The sequence below is a fragment of the Solea solea genome, chromosome 1, assembly GCF_958295425.1.
Source record: "Solea solea chromosome 1, fSolSol10.1, whole genome shotgun sequence".
Classification (NCBI taxonomy): Eukaryota; Metazoa; Chordata; class Actinopteri; order Pleuronectiformes; family Soleidae; genus Solea; species Solea solea.
In genome coordinates this window covers 24,335,852-24,356,294 of record NC_081134.1, presented here as the reverse complement: position 1 = coordinate 24,356,294, position 20,443 = coordinate 24,335,852, and the positions used below count along the sequence as shown (strand labels likewise).

The 20,443-nt window shown below is 41.9% G+C and overlaps 1 long non-coding RNA gene across 2 annotated transcripts; it reads left to right on the top strand.

Annotated features, from left to right (window-relative positions):
* Nucleotides 1-913: 913 nt before the first annotated feature.
* Nucleotides 914-4,768, top strand: LOC131465712 (uncharacterized). Of its 2 annotated transcripts, none has more exons than XR_009241335.1 (3): nucleotides 914-997; nucleotides 1,591-2,431; nucleotides 2,548-4,768. It is a non-coding gene; the product is annotated as an uncharacterized LOC131465712 (long non-coding RNA). The 2 variants fall into 2 exon arrangements; XR_009241336.1 differs by having other exon boundaries at nucleotides 1,591-2,445.
* Nucleotides 4,769-20,443: the final 15,675 nt, after the last annotated feature.

Genomic DNA, 20,443 nt, shown 5'->3' with positions numbered 1-20,443 from the left:
TAACGTTGAATGAATCTCATCACATTTTCATTATTAGTCTATATTAGTCTTATGTATAGCACACCAAGCATCTGTTTTTTTTTATTAAAATGTGACACAGTGACACAGCATCAGGTGCTGCTGTCCTTTTTAATTTTATCACTTGTTTCTTTCTTTAGTTTTTATTTGGTGTGATATTTTTTACTCAAAGAAATAAAATCTTGAATACACACATGCAGTTTCTGTGTGATTGTATGAAAGTTACATTACATTACATTACACACAAGTTGATTGTGAAATTGACTGCTGCGATGCAAGGGGCGCCAGCTAAAATCTTGCCTAGGGCACCTAAATACTCAGGGCTGGCACTGAGACAGTATAAAATAATAACATTAGTAATATGTACCAAATGCTGTCATATGTTAATGTAACCAAAATAATGTTGTACAGGGGTTCCCTCTGTTAGGGGAATGTTCTGTAAACCAAATGTGCAACCAAAAGCTAATGTTAGGAGAACGTAAGGAAAAAAAATAGGACTACCTTTAGGGAAAACTTTCAGGTAATTCCCAAAAATCTTCTGAGAACCAGAATTTAAAAACTAGCAAGTCACCGTGTTTAAAATCAGTTGGATCACTATAGTTTAAGGAGACATCGCTTTGCTCAAGCGTTCGGAACCGCGTGTACCTTTACTTTGAAGGTGAAAGTCACAGTTTCCGGTTCCGCTGGCTGTATTGACGCAACAGCTCAGCCACGCCAGTGCGGCGTCTATACGTAGACGTCTGTACGTAGACGCCGCACTGATCGCTGAATCGTGCAAGTAGGTCCAGCTGCAGACCCGCAGACCACTCAACGACACACCCCTCCACTCAACGACACACCCCCTCACACTACACGACACTCTGATTGGGTTACAGAAGAAACTGCGTCTGAAACGTGATGACGTTTACGTTGACCAAGTATGAAGAGAGAGAGAGTCGGGAAAACACGGGAAAAACGGTCCAAAATGACGGAGGAAAAGGTAAGAATGGATAAAAAACACATTTTGATATTGAACACTGGATGAATGGTCATTATTTGTGTACATTAAATCATTTAATTGCGGTTTATTAACCAGTAATGTCTGCTGTAACGATAGCGATTGTAACAGCAAGCAAGACGCGTCGATTTTTTTTCCCTTTTTTTTCTTTTATTTATATGTACAGGTTATAACATTAAGACAGAGCGTCTCATTTTCAACCAAGAAACGTATACGGTAAACTATATGCTCTTTATATATTAGTATTTATCTGTTTTTTAATCTTTAAATGACTCTGAGAAGTTGCACACAGCTTTGCTCATTTGAAAACTTGTGACCTCAGTTCTACAATTGTTAAGATAAAAGATTTGATGATGAATAATATTTTTCATGTTTAGAGATTAAAAAAATTCTATTGAATCACGGTCAACGGTGTCATTTGATTTGATTTGATTTCAGTTAGCCTGCATATATTTTAGGACAGGGAAAGTCTTACAGGCAAATGCAGTCCAGTTCATTACTACTTGATTCTGGATTAAAAATGTTCCCATGTTAAAAATACAAAATACAATTTTATTTTACATTTTCTCTTATAGAGCAACACTACGTTCAGTAATGGATCAGGCCCTGAGCTGAGGAGATGCGATTGTGCCAAACAAAGAGGAGCTTGTGTCTCATCTGCAGGGACAACGACGGTCACGTGTAGAGTACGGTGGTAAGTCCGTCTATATTATCAAATATTTTTTCATTTCAATGCTGAAAGGCCTTCATTTCCCCATGAGCCTTACATGTTATGAACTATGATGTTATGTCTGTTTGTCCTGACCATGGATAATTGTGACCATCAGACTCTCATCCCTTTGAACATCAGACACTCACAATAAGTAAACTTACCTAATGCTGGAGCCATGTCATCTATGTGTACTGTACTACATGTGTGGAGAATCTTTAGTCCAGGTGTATTTTATTTTCACTCTTGTTGAGAATTTAGATTTTGAGAAAAAGTTTCAAGATTCCTGCATTTTTATAGATGTCCCTAATAATAGTGATTGTTCTTTGAACCTCTAAGAAGAAATGGAACAATTTGCCTCTCAGACAGGGTTTTAAAAAAGTATTGTTTTGTGTGTTTCTTGAAACTTATGAATCACTCTTCCTGTCTGTCTTTTAGGATACAGTGTATACAAATGCCTCCTTGACTGTGTGCAAAGCCATGATCACTGTGGCTTTGTGAAAAATGTTTTGTCCGTCAGTTTAGACTCTGCTGCAAGACGGCAACCACAAATATTACTGCAACTGTGGCGTCCACGGTGACTCCGGCGTCCACTCCAGCATCCACGGTGACTCCGGCGTCCACTCCAGCATCCACGGTGACTCCGGCGTCCACTCCAGCATCCACGGTGACTCCGGCGTCCACAGCAGACCATCAGAAAGAAACATGTATGTTTACTATGGTACTGTGTCATTGTGAATTCAACATGGATCTCTTTTGGAAGTTGTTGACATTTGCATTTGAGACATTATGTAACAATTGTGATTGTGATGATGGTCTACAGGTGACAGAGGACACTGAAGACCATCCCTACAGCAAAGACTTGGTGAGTCTCAGCATTTCAGTCACATCTCACCCTCATGTCATGTCTACATTTCAGGATCTGGTTATTATAGACACAGATTAAATGTTAAATATAAATATTTTAACATTTATCATCACAGTAACAGTGTTCCCATTTAACCAAGGGAAACCAAACACAGGTGTTGCTGATTAGGGAAGCAAACAGTTTTTCGACTGTGCCTTTGTGCCTTCGTGCTTTGTGATTTGATGTAGTGAGCAATTTGGCTTGTTGTTTTTTGTTACCTGCATTATGAGTTAAAGTTATTCCTGCTGTATGATTATGAAGGAAATAAACCTGTGAGATAATTGTAATATTACCGGACTTTCCGTTTTGCTATGTTCGAGCGCACTGGGCGCACGTCTAAACTAAATCCTCCGTATTAGCAACCAGAACTGCTTCGTTTAGGACTCAGCCAGTACAAGAACTCTCAATTATTCAGTAAATCAGAAAAAAAATTACTCAAAAAACCAACCATGAAAAAAATTATAAATAAATAAATAATTTTTTCAAGTGAATGCAATGCGCTTCCGTAAATTGGAGACTGAATTGACTGAATAGGTGTGAGAGTGAATGGTTGTTTGTCTCTCTGTGTCCTCCACAATAACAATTCCTCCACAGCGTTGTAAAAGACTCATTGCAAGGTATCTTAAACACTTGATTGCAGTTGTTGCTGCAAACGGCAGCCCAACCAGTTATTAGGTTTAGGGGGCAAACACTTTTTCACACAGGGCCATGTAGGTTTAGAATTTTTTTCCCTCCCTTATTAATAAAAGCCTTCATTTAAAAAAACGCATTGTGTTTACTTGTGTTGTCTTTGACTAATATTTAAATTAGTTTGATGATCTGAAACATTTAAGTGTGACAAACATGCTAAAAAATAAGAAATCAGGAAGGGGGCAAACACTTTTGCACACAACTGTATACAGAATCACTTTTTTCTAGCAGCCATTCCCACATGCGCCACACCAAGGAAGTCCCCCCTTACCTAATTTCCTTTGTGGGTTAACCCTAACCCTAATCCTGAACTTTTTTGTCATACAATCTATTCATGTTGCTGCATCTTTGAATGTATCTGGAGATAATGCGTCCGTAGAAGTGTACAAGTTCTTACTTAATTTAATATTTAAATAAATTTAAACCATAACACATCTCTCTGAATTAAACTGGCACTATATTGAGTAGACCTGTTCAACTGCTTGTTAATGTAAATATCTAATCAGTCAATAACAACAATGACAAAGACATGGTGAGTATGAGCTGCTGAAGTTCAAACTGAGTATCCATATCATTAAGAAAGGTGATTTATTAGTTGTTTAAAAGTGAATAAATACATGTCGGTAAAATTATTTTATTGTCACTTAAATACCTTGAAGTGAGATCTATTTTGAAAGTGCATGGTCAAATTACTGGGTTCTGTTTGAGGTTGTGGTGTTAAGTTTTTCTGTACTGTGTTTAAGAGACGCACACGGTAATTGTACTTTGTTTCATTTGTATTTCATTTTTCGGTTTGTTAAAATTAGGCTCAATGGACTCATATGAACTCTTATGTTTTGTCTTTATAGTTTTCACGGTGTCTTATGATTTCTTTGTGTCAACGCAAAAGAGAAGAAAATAAACAGAAAAATCAAGACAGCTGTACGAATCGTGGCCTTTTTGTTGAACCAGTGTAGCTACAGTGAAAACGTACTGCCGACACGGCCAAAAGTTAAGAGACAAGAGCTGCGAGTGTCTGAGCCGTGTGTTCATAACGTCCAGGAGCCGACTAGAGAGAAGACGACAGCGAAGTACTGGGGCTTCATCGCGGCTTGCTGACGAGAGCGAGGATGGCAGCGTCAACCTGCAAAGTACCGCGATTCCACCAACAGAGGGCACCGTTTAGCAGCGGGTGCCACAGCTCTTCATATATCCTTACCTGGTTTCAGCTGGCATCGTTTACAGCATTCATGCAGACGAGAGCAGCTCTGCAGTAAGCATTTGAGGTGACAGTGCCAAGCCCTCAACTGTATGGACATTTGTAAATGTTGAAAGACTTGAACTCTTTGAAATTTGTTGTTTATTTGCAATAGAGGTTTGAGTTACGTTGTAAATCAGTGCCGGCCCTGAGTAATTAGGTGCCCTAGGCAAGATTTTAGCTGGCGCCCCTTGCATCGCAGCAGTCAATTTCACAATCAACTTGTGTGTAATGTAATGTAATGTAACTTTCATACAATCACACAGAAACTGGATGTGTGTATTCAAGATTTTATTTCTTTGAGTAAAAAATATCACACCAAATAAAAACTAAAGAAAGAAACAAGTGATAAAATTAAAAAGGACAGCAGCACCTGATGCTGTGTCACTGTGTCACATTTTAATAAAAAAAAACAGATGCTTGGTGTGCTATACATAAGACTAATATAGACTAATAATGAAAATGTGATGAGATTCATTCAACCTTATTGTCATTGCAATGCAATTCAGTCTAACCAGAGTGAAAAAAAAACAGTAAAGTGCAGTGAAATGAATATATATGTATATATAGCCTATGAATGATATGGGAAAGCTAAGGTATGAAATATTAACAGTAATACACTTTAACTGCACTTTCACACTGATGTAAACTTTAACAAACATAAACTGTGACACATAAAACCAAAGGCTTACAACCACCCTATTACAAAGGGGATGGACAACTAAAAGCATTTTAACTGACATACAAGCAGGAAAGACACCTGTAAAATAACACCTGAACAGGCCTAACGTTAAGTTTCCAAACGTCCCTGATGAATTTAAGGTGCAGTAACATTAACACACGTCGACTCAGCTATTTATTGATTATTAAACAATGTTGCTATCGTCCGAAGTAAGCTAGCAAGCTAAAACTCTGCTCCAACAACGGTTACTACGATGCATTAAACTATTAATTTCATGCACTTCATCACATTGACATTACTGTACCTCTGTCTTTTTCACGTTTTTCTTCCTCTTCTTTCCTTCTTTTCCTTCCTTGGGCGCCGGATGGCTTCAGTTTTTTGGACATAATTCCGATACAGTGTCATTAATCTTTTTCTTCGTCTCTGGGTCACGGTCCGGTCAGATTCAGGCAGCTGGCCTCTTGACCCCGCCCCCCTCACAGAGGGCAGGTACAGAGCGATGGCTCGTTGCACCCAGAAAAAAGGCTTCTGCATTATTTAATAGTCTTTGCTATGACTTCATGTTGCTGTGGGCTTATATAATATTTCGAAATAATAGTAATAATGGCACTGGTAAACCTCCGTTTTCGGCGCCCCCTGCGGATGACGGCGCCCCTAGCATTTGCCTATACTGCCTATGCCCAGGGCCGGCTCTGTTGTAAATGTTCTTGCTTTATATTGTCATGAGTGGTTTATTATGTTGACTTCAGAGTGCAATGCATAAGGGGTTTATAAGAGTACCTATCACTAATGGTACATATACATGTCTTGTAATAATTTAGTGATAGATACAGTAACATTTCTATTTCATTACAATGTCAATTCATAGTGAAAAATCCCAGTGTGGTGGTCCTAGTGAACAAATTGAGTTCCTCCAAGCAGAGTTATCAAGGTTAAATGAATGGTTAAAATTACAAACCGATGAGGTTGAAATAGAGAGACTAGAGACACTTATAGGTGATATTCATACTAAAATACATATTCAAAGTGTATCACTAACAGAGCCTACCTTTACCAGCATAGATGAACCCCCTAAATCCTCACGAGAGAGAAGGTTAACCCCCAAAATGCTGGAGTTGAAGCAACAGGAGGCCTCTCAAAGGGAGAGTAAGTTTGTCATGCTGTATGACAAGTGGAAAGGACAAATTAAAGCTACACGGTCCTCACTCAAAGATGAGTGCTCTGACAAAGACTTGTGTAACATGATGGACGCTGTGGAGGAGCTAGAAACTCAAGTGAAAGATGCATATGGAAACATTCGAGTAGTGTTTGCACCTTCTACCGATATCAGACGAAAAATGCATTTCTGCACAGCAGTAACTGCAGATGTAATGGCACATGAGTGAAGTGGGGTTAGATGAGTTTGATGCTAAGGCAGAAAAGAGTATGCCCAGTCCATAGTTAGCATCTCAAATATTCTGTTGGTAGCCACTACTCAAGATGTCCATCAGAACAGCAAAGCATCACAGCAAAAAGAGCAGACTGTGTTACACAATTTGCTGCAAAAAGGGCAGAAATGGAAATGGAGGAGGCAATTGCTACACAAAAGCAGGAACTCAAAAGACTAGAAAAAGATAAAGGCTTATTCTGTAGCAGGCTCAGGTGAGGCCCCTGGAACAGTATGCGGTGAGGTGAGCCATTGTCCTCCTGTGTCTATTAAAAACAAAGAGACCAAAGAGAAACAATTGCATCAAAACTACAACAATGAACTAACAAGCCGTGCTAACAATGATGTTTCATTAGTACAAGCCTTACATCACACAACGGCTTTCACTAGACTCCCTATAACTTCTCAGGAGACCTGCTTAAGTTCTTAGAGTGGAGTACTAGTTTCAAGGCATTGATAGAACAGATGCACAGATCCAGCTGACAGGTTGTTTCATCTACAGAAGTACATCAGTGGTGAAGCACAATCAGTGCTGGAAGGAAGCTTCTACAGGAAGGATGAAGATGCTTACAATCAAGCATGGGAGGCACTGAATGCACTATATGGCCATCCCTTTGTAATCCAGCGTGCATATAGGGAAAAGCTGAATAACTGGCCAAAGATCAATTCACGAGATTCTATTAAACTCAGACAATACAGTGATTTTCTGACTGCCTTCAGCAATGCTATGCCACACATTAAAGGTATTCAGGTGTTAAATGACTTTGAAAAAAATCAATGGGTCCTCTAAAAACTCCCTTGGCCAAGTGGAAAGGGAACTTGACTTGTCGCCGGTTCAAATACCCTGCCAAAAAGGGCCAGAGCTACCCCTGAGCAAGGTACCCAACTCCAAATGCTCCCTGGGCGCTACTCAGTGTGGCAGCCCACTGCTCCTAATTCTAGGATGGGTCAAATGCAGAGGAATACTTTCCCTAAGGGGATTATTAAACTTTAACTGTCATGTAACAAAGCAGTTGCAGGAAACACATGAATACCCCAGTTTCAAGGAGTTAGCCAAGTTTTTGGCTCAAGATGCAGATGTAGCATGCAATCCTGTAACATCCTTCCACGCCTTGAAGTCATCGGAAGAAAGGCCATCCAGAGATATAAAGCGTCCAAAGGCAAATGTGTTAATCACAAAAACAAAAGAGTCAGATAAATCTAACACAGTATTGAGAACACAAGGCGCTGTGGAGAACAGCTTTAAAAATGTTCACATCAATCCAAGGGGGCGAATATGCCATTTCATTCTGCAAGTCCAGTTAAATGCATGTACTGCAGTGAAAGCCACTCCATCCACAAATGTCAGACATTCACTAATAAGTCAGCAGCAGGAAAGAAAAGATTCATACTTGACAAAAACTTGTGCTTTGGCTGTCTTAAAATGGGACACAATTCAAGAGACTGCAGGAACAAAGCAACCTGTAATATATGTAAGAAACACCATCCAACACCATTGCATGAGTACCGCAGCACTGCTCCAGACACAACCTCTCATGCTGTACAGGCAGAAGAAAATTCCTCTTCACTTTCTTGCTGTGTAGAAAAGGTGATGGTGGGAGCACATCCATGATAGTGCCTGTATGGATCTCATCAGTCACGACCCCTGGAACTGAGGAATTAGCATATGCTCTCTTAGATACCCAGGTTAGCACCAGTTTTGGAGACAAAGAGGTATGTGAGAAGATGGGTGCAGATTTAGAGCCAGTCAAGTTGAAGCTTACCACTATATTGGGAAAAGATTCCATTGTTCAGAGTGAGAAGGTTAGTGGGCTTAGAGTTAGAGGGTTTTCCTCACAAAGCTTCATCAACTTGCCACCTGCATACACCAGAGATTTCATCCCACTTGAGTGCTCACATATCCCTACTCCTGCAACAGCTACGAAATGTAAACACCTGAATGCTATAGCACAGGAAATACCAGAGTTGCGAGATTGTGAAGTTGGACTCTTGATAGACTTGAAAGTGTAAGAAGCAGCAAGTGGAACACAAACTGAAACAGGAGGCACAAACAGAGCAAAGGAGGCTACCTGCAGGGTCTGCAATCCAAATGCTGGTGGATGTCAGGAGATACAGCACTCTGAGCCGTCTGGTAAAGACAGTTGCATGGGTCTGTGGAGGCCGAGTACAAAGCTTCAAGGAAGCTCAAGTTAGCATCCCCCTCTTACCCTATGACGCCTGGGTGTCCAAGCTGATAGCTCGAGAGGCCCACAATGAAGGTCATGAGGGAGTAGCTGGAACACTCCTAAAAATGAGGAGGAAGGCATGGGTCATTAAAGGGAGGAGGATTGCACAAAAAGTTGTTGATGGTTGCATGGTCTGCAGGAAAGGAAAAGCAAAGACGTGTCTACAAATAATGGCTGACTTGCCGCCAGAAAGGACTGAACCTGCTGCGCCATTTGAGTTCACATCAGTTGACCTCTTTGGCCCTTACCAAGTTAAAGATGACGTCAAGAAAAGAGTGACACTTAAGGTCTGGGGAGTTGTCTTTTGCTGCATGGCAAGCAGAGCCATTCACACCGAGCTGGCAAACACCCTGTCATCTGAAAGCTTCCTAATGGCTTATCAAAGGTTCACGGCAATCAGAGGTCATCCAAGAAAGATGTGGTCGGACCCAGGCACCAATTTTATTGGAGCAAAACCAGTCCTGGAGGAGCTCTACAGGGTTTTGGACCTAGACAAAGCAAACCTTGAAGAGACCGCAGCAAGGAATGGAACTGAGTGGCAGTGGAAAATCCATCCAGCTGATTCTCCACACAGGAATGGTGCTGCAGAAGCTGCTGTGCGAATTGTAAAGAGGGCATTCCAGAATCTTGGGAATGAGGCTTCACTAAGCTACAGTGAGTTCCAGACAACTCTTTACATCGCAGCCAACCTAGCAAATGAGCGTCCAATTGACGCAAGAGTACAGAGCAAAGAGGACTACATTCAGTATGTCACACCCAACACTCTCCTACTGGGCCGGGCCTCTCAAAGTGGGGACTTGAAAACCTTTGACTTTCACAACTACCCGTACAAAAGACTGAGAGCTATGCAGTCGGAGGTGACCAAGTTCTGGAGGAGCTGGAGCCAACTCGCTGGTCCAAACTTATTTGTCCGAAGCAAATGGCATACTGAACAAAGAAATGTTGCCATTGGAGATGTTGTGTGGCTGTGTGACCAGAATGCACTACGAGGGCAGTTCAAGCTTGGCAGAGTCATCAGCACGACTCCAGATGTTAAAGGCGTTGTAAGGGACGTCAATATAAGAGTTTTCCCAAGCTACTGTGTCCCTGTCACGAGAGCTCTGAAAGGCAAGTCGATTCCCAAAATCAGGAGGGAAAAGATCCAAGCCACCATCCTTCACAGGGACGTCAGGCGGCTCGTTGTCCTATTACCTGCAGAGGAACAGGCAGAAAGTCAAACGCAGCAGGGAAAGGAGAACCAAGTTTGCCTTTGAAGCTGTCGATCTTCACACCGTTTCCAGGCGAAGATCGAGTGGGAGGTGTGAAGTCAAACTAAAGAAATAATTAATAAACTCATGTTGCAAACCGGAAAGGAACCTTTCGGCAGTCCGAGTTGCCGCACGGACTATAAAAAAGGCGGCACACAACATCAATAATGAAGTGAAGCGAAGACGCAAACTGAAGCAGTGCTAAGCGCAGAAATATCCAACCCCGTGCAAACAAATCTACAAACGCCAGAGAGGCAGCCGGTAAGACACCAAGCCCATCAGGAGACCCAGCGGACAATTGAAGTGAAATGTTTGTGCAGGCGATAGCCGCTAGCGTTAGCCACGGGGCCGAACCGGCAGTGCGGTCGTTAACCCTATAAATGCCAGTGTGTGTCATGTTTGATTCTCATTCATAATTTAATGATGTCATGATTGTTTAAGTTAAGAACATGATTGTTGAGTGAGCTAATATGCTGCAGATAAATTAGTTAAAATGATTATGATATTATATTATTGTGGTGACATTATTTAAATTAAGTAAATGTAAAATATTTAAAATCTGAAATTAACTTAATGAAATCCCTAAATGTATTAATAATAACAGTGGGAGAATTTATGTTGCACTTTGTTTAATATAAGAGGAAAAAGGAAATAATTGTTAAAAATGTATATTTTCCAGAACATTGTAAAAACAACCTTTTTCTTGTTTATTGTTTCAAAAGGTTTTTCACCTACCTACCTGTTTGCTTGCAAACTACCTGTTTGCTTGCAAACTACCTGTTTGCTTGCAAACTACCTGCTTACCTGAAACCTTAAAATCACAAAATAAAAGAAGATAAGAGGAAAAGAAAAGTGTGGTTATTGAGTGAAGTCCAGCAACTCTGGGTAGATGTCCAACTCCTTCAAGTGGAGATTGCACAAAGAAGGGGAGAACTTGACAATAGGACTGCTGTAGAGCACTAGCACCACGACATGTCATTACTGGAGGTGATGAGGAGCCATATGCAGTTAAAACTGACTTGGGATGGAGCATTGTTGGCAGCTCACCAAATATTGCAAAATCAACAGAAGTGACAGGGCTGTGTCATCGCGTAGCGGTCAAGGAACTCCCAGCACTAACACCAGCTGCTGTCATAAGAGTCCTGGAATCCGACTTCAAAGACACAAATCCTGGAGAAAAGACAGTGTCACAGCATGACATCTAGTTCACACAATTGCTGAATGAAACAATACAGCACAATACAGAGGGCCACTTGGAAATGCCACTTCCATTTAAATACACCCACATCTGCCTGAAAACAAACAACTAGCCCTGGTGCGACTGAAGCACCTAAAAAGAAAATTTGAGAGAAATCCCAAATTCAAAGAGGACTATGTTCAGTTTATGGCAGGAGTCATCGAGGGAGGTGAGGCAGAAAGGGCTGAAGACTCACCAAATTTTGGAAATGTATGGTACATTCCACACCAAGGGGTTTATGACCCAAGAAAACCAGGAAAGATCAGAGTCAAGTTAGTTCAAATTAGTTCAATTTCAATTCAATTCAATTTTTTTTTATAGCGCCAAATCATAACATAGATTATCTCAAGGCACTGTACATAGACAACCTCAAGGAGAGCAGAGAACCCCAACAGTTCACACAATGAGCAAACACTAGGCATCAGTGGAGAGTAAAAACTCCCTCTTAACAGGAAGAAATCTCTGACAGAACCAGGCTCAGAGATGTGCAGTCATCTGCCTCGACCGGTTGGGGTGAAAGGAAAATGGGGGACAGAGGAGAGGTGGGGGACAGAAAGGGGGGAGAGAAAGGACAAGAGGGAGATGAGGTAGAGACAGAAGAGAGAGAGAGACCAGGAGCAGATACACAACAACTGTATCAAGACACAAGTTTATACAGTCAATGATAACGTGTTTATAGCAATACAATGTAATTTATAAAGCAGCAGCAGAGAGTGTTGTTTTTATACTAATATCGACTTTTAATTATAGCACAATAACAATGGTGATGATATGTATGATATGGATAGCCTCGAAACTGGATCTTGATCCTGCAACCTGCAAGATGAGAATACAGAGAGAGAGAGAGAGGGAAGGAAGGAAAGACACAAACTTGGGAGAGAAAGAGACAAAGTTAATGACATATAAAAAGTCATATTCATACCCTGAGTGTGAGAGAGTGAATGTGCAGCACCACAGGAAAATCCCCCAGCAGTCTAGGTCTATAGCAGCATAACTAAGAGATGGTCCAGGTTTCCCTGAACCAGCTTTAACTATAAGCTTTATCAAAAAGGAAAGTTTTAAGTCTAACTTTGAATACAGAGAGAGGCTCTGCCTCCCGAACTGTCATTGGAAGCTGGTTCCACAGGAGAGGAGGAGCCTGGTAACTGAAGGCTCTGCCTCCCATTCTGCTCTTACAGACTCTGGGAACCACAAGTAAACCTGTATTTTGGGACCTAAGTGGTCTGTTAGGGTGATAAGGTAAGACTAGGTCTTTCAGGTATGAAGGGGCCTGAACATTAAGTGCTTTGTACGTGAGGAGGAGGATTTTAAATTGAATTCTAAACTGTACGGGGAGCCAGTGTAGAGAATCTAACACTGGAGTTATATGGTCTCTCTTTCTAGTTCCTGTCAGAACTCCTGCTGCAGCATTTTAAATGAACTGAAGGGTTCTAACAGACTTGTTGGAACATCCTGATAATAAGGAGTTACAGTAATCTAATCTAGATGTAACAAAAGCATGAACTAGTTTTTCAGCAAAGGCTGTTCTGAAAATTAGTTTTATGTGTGAATCAAATGACATTTCCTGGTCAAAAGTAACTCCAAGGTTCCTCACAGTGGAACTGGAAGCCATGGTGATGTCATCTAAAGTGACAATGTGATCAGAAAGTTTTTCTCTGAGGTGTTTAGGGCCGAGTATAAAAGTGTAAAAGTAGAAAGTTACAGGTCATCCAGGACTTAATGTCTTTGTTGCACTCTTAAATAGACGCAACTCCGTCTCACAGTTTGGCAACGGGGCCACTCCCTGAGAAGTTGTCGGACGCCTTTATTCTCTGCCAGTTTGTCTTTATGTTTCAGGTGGACCTGTGTTTTTTTCAAAGTCACTACTCTGTTTACGACTAAGTCTGTATTTTGAGCTGATCTTAGGTCATCTGCTGCAAGAGGCTGAATTGGTTCTGAGATGTTGCACCCTTCTGGCAGCGCATCTTCATTGCAGGTAACAGCAGAGATCCAATTCACTTCTCCTACCTTGTCCATGTCCAGGGCTTTACTGATGCATTTGATGGTTTCCTGATGACATTCCTCAGTAAATTTTTCGATGACATCCTCCATGGATTTTGGTCTGCGTGACAGGAAATCTGCATCTCTATTAGCTGTTCCAGGCCTGTATTTCAATGTAAACCTATAATCTGCTAACTCTGCCACCCAGCAGTGTCTGGCTGCATTCAGTTTAGCTGACTTTGTGACATAGGTCAGGGGATTATTGTCACTATAAACTGTAAAGTGAGGTGCATGGAAAAGATAGTCCCGAAACCGCTCTGTTATGGCCCATTTCAGTGCCAGGAATTCTAACTTGCTAGAATGCAACTTGTAATTCCTCTCTGCTGCTGTTAAGGTCCTTGATCCACAGGCTATCACTCTGAGAACACCCTCTTGACGCTGGTACAAAACTGCACCTAGACCATCTTCAGAGGCATCCACATGAAGCACAAATGGTTTCTCTAGATCAGGGTATGCCATGACTGGTGGATTTGTCAGCTGATCCACAATTCTGTTCAGTATGTCTTTGTGGAGTGCTGTCCACTGTACTGGATGGGAAGGTGACTGAGCAGATTTGCGGACAAGCTCCTTTTTCTTTTGGTTTTGCTTCACCTCAGACTTGGGCTTTGCTAACAGTTCATAAAGGGGTTTGGCTGTCCTAGAAAAGTCTGGTACGTAAGATCTATAATACCTAAGGAATCCCATTAGCATTGCACTGCCTCCGCTTCTTTAGGGTTCATCTTATATCCATCTGCGGATATAACTCGACCTACATAACAGACTTCACTTTTGAAAAAGTCAAATTTTTTTGGTCTCAGCTTTATACCACACTCTTGCCGTCGTTTGAGAACCTGTCTCACATTTTGAACGTGTTGACTGAAGCTGAAGCTAAAAACCAATACATCACACATACATCAGACACATACCTCATCTCATCTCTGAGGTCTCTCAGGCATCCCTTCATGTAGCGTTGAAAGTAGGCAGGGGCGTTGGTCAGCCCGCATGGGATCCTCACCCATTAATAAAGTCCCCATGGTGTTATGAAGGCTGTGCAGGGTCTGCTTTTCTCACTCATGAAGCCCTGGTGGTAGGCTTTTCCCTGGTCAAGCACTGTGAACCAGGAGTTACAGTTTGTTGTCTCAGGTCCATGGCTCTCATCAAAAACTGTATGGGCGTCTCTTTGGGCTCCTGAACTGCACGTGTGAGGGAGTGACACAGCTCTGTAGCATCTTTCACAATGTAATGAGTCCGTAGAATTTGTCTGAGGGCTTGCAGTGTCAAATCTATTCTACTTTCCAAATAACTCTTCAGTTTTGTACCGGGAGCTATTGCTTGAATAACAGCCTCGACAACTTCTCCCTCCTCATATCCTTTCTTAAGTGCCCTTTGAATCTGTCTCTCCAAACTTGAGTAGGTTAATTTGTCCTTTTGATTAGGTTCTCCAATTAGTCCAGTTAATTTTAACTCTTTCCTGTACAGCGGATGGACAAAAGACACATTTTGACTAGCTACAGCAGCTGTTGTATTCAGGGTTGAACCACTTGCTCTTTGTCCTTCTGTATTACTGGATGCTGTTTGATTTTTGTCCACAGGGTGGTGCTCTTGGGCTGTGTTTTGAGGCAGGACTATGTCGTTATCCTCAAATTTCTCTTTTAATTCGTCAATTTTGTCATTTAATTCCAGCAAAACAGAAATCCCTTCATCCTCCCTTGAGATAATATCTTCTCCTCCTATATACTGAAAAATAAGCCTTCTCAACTTGTGAGGTAAGTCTTTGTCACGTTCCTCCACTATAAGACTAAGTGCTGCACACACATCATTCAAATCCGGTGCTTTCAGTGTCAGTAACTTTTCTTCTATCTCTGCCACAATACTTTCCCACTCAGGTGACATATGTTGCAGTTCCGACATGATGGATGTAGTGAAAGAGGACATGAAGTTAGTTCTCAACTCCCAACTCCAACCGGGCGGAAACACCAAGTTTATGTTGCACTCTTAAATAGTCGCGACTCCGTCTCACAGTTTGGCAACTTTATTATTTTCCCGGTTCTAAATCTGTCTTGTTTTTTTATAACCATACACAGTTTTGCGGCACCAGCATCAGCAAAACAACAACAACAACAATACGCCTCTCTGGCGCTGGCTGATGACATCATACCCAAAACAGACCGCAGTTAAAAAAAAATACAAGTGAAATGAAAATAAAGCTCAAGCAACGTCACTGGCCTCTGAATTATTAAAATATATTAAAATGTAAACATTCACAAATGATAACATTCACACATTCACATCTAGGTCTCAACATCTCTGAGACAACCTGATTTATTTCATCCGGCCTCATTGGCTCCCACCTGTCTGCAAAGGTTTGTTGTTACCGTGGCTCTGTAAGGTCCACTAGAACAGCATCTGTACACAGCTGCACTGTACCCTTTCGCTACACCTGCTTGGTGGGTTTAAAGCTAAAATAAAAAAACACCTAAAACTCTCACAACAATGCACCCACTAATTTGCCAGTGGCTATTTGTGTGAGTGTATGTGTGTGTGTGTGTGTGCGTGTGTGTGTGTGCACCTGTGAGGGGCACTTCCTACATTGCTGTATGCTCTTACTTGTTGCGTATTGTTTTTCCTGTGCTGTATTTATTTGTCCTTCTATATATGACATTACTTGCTGAGTGATATTTGATGTTTTATCTGTGTTGTATTTATCTTCTGCAGATGTAAATTAGCCCAAGGCTAACTCTGGTGTAATGCATCAAATGGTGACATTTATGTTTTTAATTGCACATGGTCCCTTTCAAATAAAATCAAATAAAAAAAGATAAATATAGCTGTGTGTCATCTATATAACAATGAAAGTGTATGTTGTGCTTCCTAATAATGTTCCCTAGAGGAAGCATATATAAGGTAAAAAGTATAGGCCCACGCACTGAGCCTTGTGGAACTCCACAATTAACTTTTGTTTGTAGTGAGGCTTTATCATTAACATGAACAAACTGTAATCTATCAGATAAGTATGATTTGAACCAGCAGAGGGCAGCACCTGTGATCCCAAGAGTCTGCTCCAATCTCTGCAGTAGAATATTATGATCAGTGGTGTCAAATGCAGCACTAAGATCTAACAGGACAAGTAAAGAAACTAGACCATTATCTGAAGCCAAGAGAAGATCATTACTAACTTTAATAGCGCTGTTTCTGTGCCATGGTTTAATCTAAAACCTGACTGAAAATCTTCAAATAGGCCATTAATGCGCAAATATTCACATCATTGATAAGCAACTGCCTTTTCTAAGATTTTAGAAACAAAGGGAAGATTAGATATTAGTGTTGTAGTACTCGAGATCAGTCTTGAGACCACTTTCGAGATCGGGTCTCAAGACCACTTTTTGAAGGTCTCGGTCTCGTCTCGGAATCGACTGCATTTTTACTCGGTCTTGTCTCCGTCTCGGACAAAGCAGACTCGGGATTATCAATATGTATATCAATAAATTATATCAATAAATATCAATAAATCAATAAATATATCAATAAATATCATATCAATATCAATATCAATACATTGCCTTCTTATCTACGTAATGTCTGTTTAAGAGCATGAGTATCAGAGTTAAACCATGGTGCTCATCTCATCTGATTCACCACTTTCTTTTTCAGAGGGGCAACGTAATCTAATGTAGTACGCAGTGAGGCCGCTGTACTATCAACAAGGTTATCTATGAGGGCGGGAGTAAAATCACAAAAGGTACCTTCAGATGTACTGACATATGGCACCGAGTTAAATAAAGGTGGCACTGTCTCTTTGAATGTATTAATATTATTATCAGACAGGCATCGAGTGTACCTGTATTTTTTATTTCTTCTTCTTCTTTTCCTTTCGGCTGCTCCCTTCAGGGGTCGCCACAGCGAATCAACCTCCTCCATCTAACCCTGTTCTCTTTATCCCCCTCTCTCACACCAACTAACTTCTTGTCCTCTTTCACTACATCCATAAACCTTCTCTTTGGTCTTCCTCTGGACCTCCTGCCTGGCAGTTCCAACCCCAGCATCCTTCTACCAATATACTCACTATCCCCTCCTCTGTACATGACCAAACCATCTCATTCTGGCCTCTCTGACCTTATCTCCAAAACATCTCACGTGCTGTTCCTCTGATTGACTCATTCCTGATCCTATCCATCTTCATCACTCCCAAAAACAACCTCAACATCTTCATCTCTGCTACCTCCAGCTCTGCTTCCTGTCTTTTCCTCAGTGCCACTGTCTCTAGACCATACATCATCGCTGGTCTCACCACTGTCTTGTATATCTTTCCTTTCATTTTGGCTGATACTCTTTTATCACACATTACCTGACACTTTTCTTCACCCATTCCAACCTGCTTGAACACGTTTCTTCACCTCTTTTCCACAATCTCCACTGCTCTGGACTGTTGACCCTAAATACTTAAAGGGGACATATTATGCAAAATCTAATTTGTAATCATTTTAATACTTATATTTGGGACTCTGGAGGCCCTACCAGTCGCTAAAGTGTGGAAAAAGAATACTCAGTCCTTTTTTCGTGGTCCCCCTTAGTGTAAGTATAGACGATAAAACACGCGATGTTGAATTCCCTGCGCATTATGATGACAGCATGCGCATTTCACCGTAAATGTTACCACCCCACCAGTAAGTTTACCTCGAGAGCTCCACCTTAGCGCCACCTTGTCCCTATAAAATGCGAGAGTGCAGGCGAGGGAGGAAGAGCGGTATTATGTCAACGCGGAGGGACAAGTGTGCTGTTGGTGGCTGCACAGTGGAGCACAGTGTTTTACACAAACTTCCAGCCTCAGAGGATTTTATATATGAAGCTAATGTGCCGGATAAAGTCAGCAAACGTGTGTTTGTGTGTTCGCACCACTTCGCATCAGACTGCGACCAGCGGTCGCTGTATTTAGTCAGCGACCGTATTTCACCGACGTACAAACACACACATTTTTAAGAAAAGGTCAAATAGAGCTCATAACTGACCATTCTGACACGTCCTAATTAAAAATATTTGTTCAGTACGTCCTCCATGACCGGAGCACAGACTCAGTCTGATACAGTCACATACAGCGGTGGTTTATGCAGCGATCAGCAGTGACGTTCAGCGGTGCTGTCCCTAAGTGTTTTTAACTGATTTACAGTTCAGCAGTGTTCGGCTTGATCCTTGTGTCGGATGTCTCTTCCTGTGACGGCACTCTCGCTGTTTTCCGCGCACGCTGCCATGTTGATATTGTCAGAGAACTAGTGGAGGGAGGGGGAGAGGAATGGAGCGGAGGGAACAGGAGCTGAGCGAGTGAGCGCAGTAAAAAGGATACATCAGAAACCCCCTGGAAGTACGTCTGAGATGTGGTAGTATCACGAGACTGCGCGAGATTGTGCAACCAAACCAAAACATGGCGGCGCGCGTCTAGCCCAAACATTTCCACACCGTATACTATCAAGAGGAAAAAATAAGGGAAAAAACTACTTGTCAGTCACATCTCCTTTTCTGCACGTGAAGAGGGCAAATACGGCAGACTGGAGGATCTGGAGGATTGCATCGACGAGTACTTTCAACGAGTCGTAATGGGGAAACCAAAACAACCAGCGGTTACCCCCTCCTCCAAACGCAGTTGCCCGGAGGACTCCCCTGGAGCAGCCTCATCATCCGACAGCGAATTCACGGAGATCCTTACCTCCATCAACACGAAGCTGGACACCTTCGATGCCCGACTTTCTCTGGTAGAGGTCCTGCACAAGGAATTCCAATCGCTGCGAGAATCTCTGGAGTTCAGCCAGCAACAGGTGTCCCATCTCACGGCGGAAAACAACACACTTAAAGGGTCGGTTAAAACCCTCACTGAGGAAACGAGGCGCCTCAGAGACGAAAATACTCACATAAAGAACACAATTACTGATCTACAGGCACGTAGTATGAGAGACAATCTAGTTTTCTCTGGGATCCCAGAAAAAAACGAAGAAGACGCAGAAGCGACAGTAAAGAACTTGGGTCGGACCACGTCCGATTGCTGTAAAATTCGAACAGTTTAAACAAAAGGAGTTGGTCAAGAGCCGAGGCAGGGAGCTGCGAGGAACGGACTTCAGCGTAAACGACCAGTTCCCGAAAGAGATCCTGGAGCGACGCAGGAGACGGTTCCCGGTGAGAAGAAAGTTTATTGACGGCGGATCCCGGGCAGTAATTGCAGTGGACAAGCTCTACGTCAACGGTCAGTTATACTGGGCGTAGAGGTAATCCCCTGGCTCGACTAAACACACAGTAAACCGATATATCGCCCACATTAAATCAATACAATAAAACCATAATTAAACCCACACTCACATTATTCCCCCGCTCCCTCATTTAATCCGCCACTAAATTCACAATCACTGCACATCTCCGTAACGTACACCGAGGTAAAAAAAAAAAGAACACGGTAAGAATATTGTTGGACTTTGGTTGGTTATTTCTGTCAGTGTATCCCTCTATGTGTTTTTCATGTTTATGTTTTTATGTTTTTCTATGTTCATGTATTTCTAGAGTATACTATGTCACAATCTACAACATGTATCCTGTAATTAATGACCACATCAAAACGAGGCCCCTCGCATACAACAGCACAAACGCATGCACTCACTCTCTCCCTCACAAACACACATATACATACATACACATGCCGAACACGTAAACTCACACACATATGTACATCCACATACAAGCTGTAGTATTGCAGTTTATCAGACAGACAGACGCACACACATGCACATAATACACACAGGAACACGTTACAAGCGCGTAGACACATACACACACATCCACATACAGGCTGTAGTTTCGCACATAGGCTGTCAGACAAGCACACACACACACACGCATACACGCACACACATACCCTATCCTAGACAACAGCACTCGCACATAGGCTGTCAGACAGGCACACACGGGAGCACACACACCCTGTGTTAAACATCAGCCTGTGCACATGCACAGAGAACACACACAGGCTACACTAGATAAGTAGATATGGTTAATAAGATGAATACACTCAG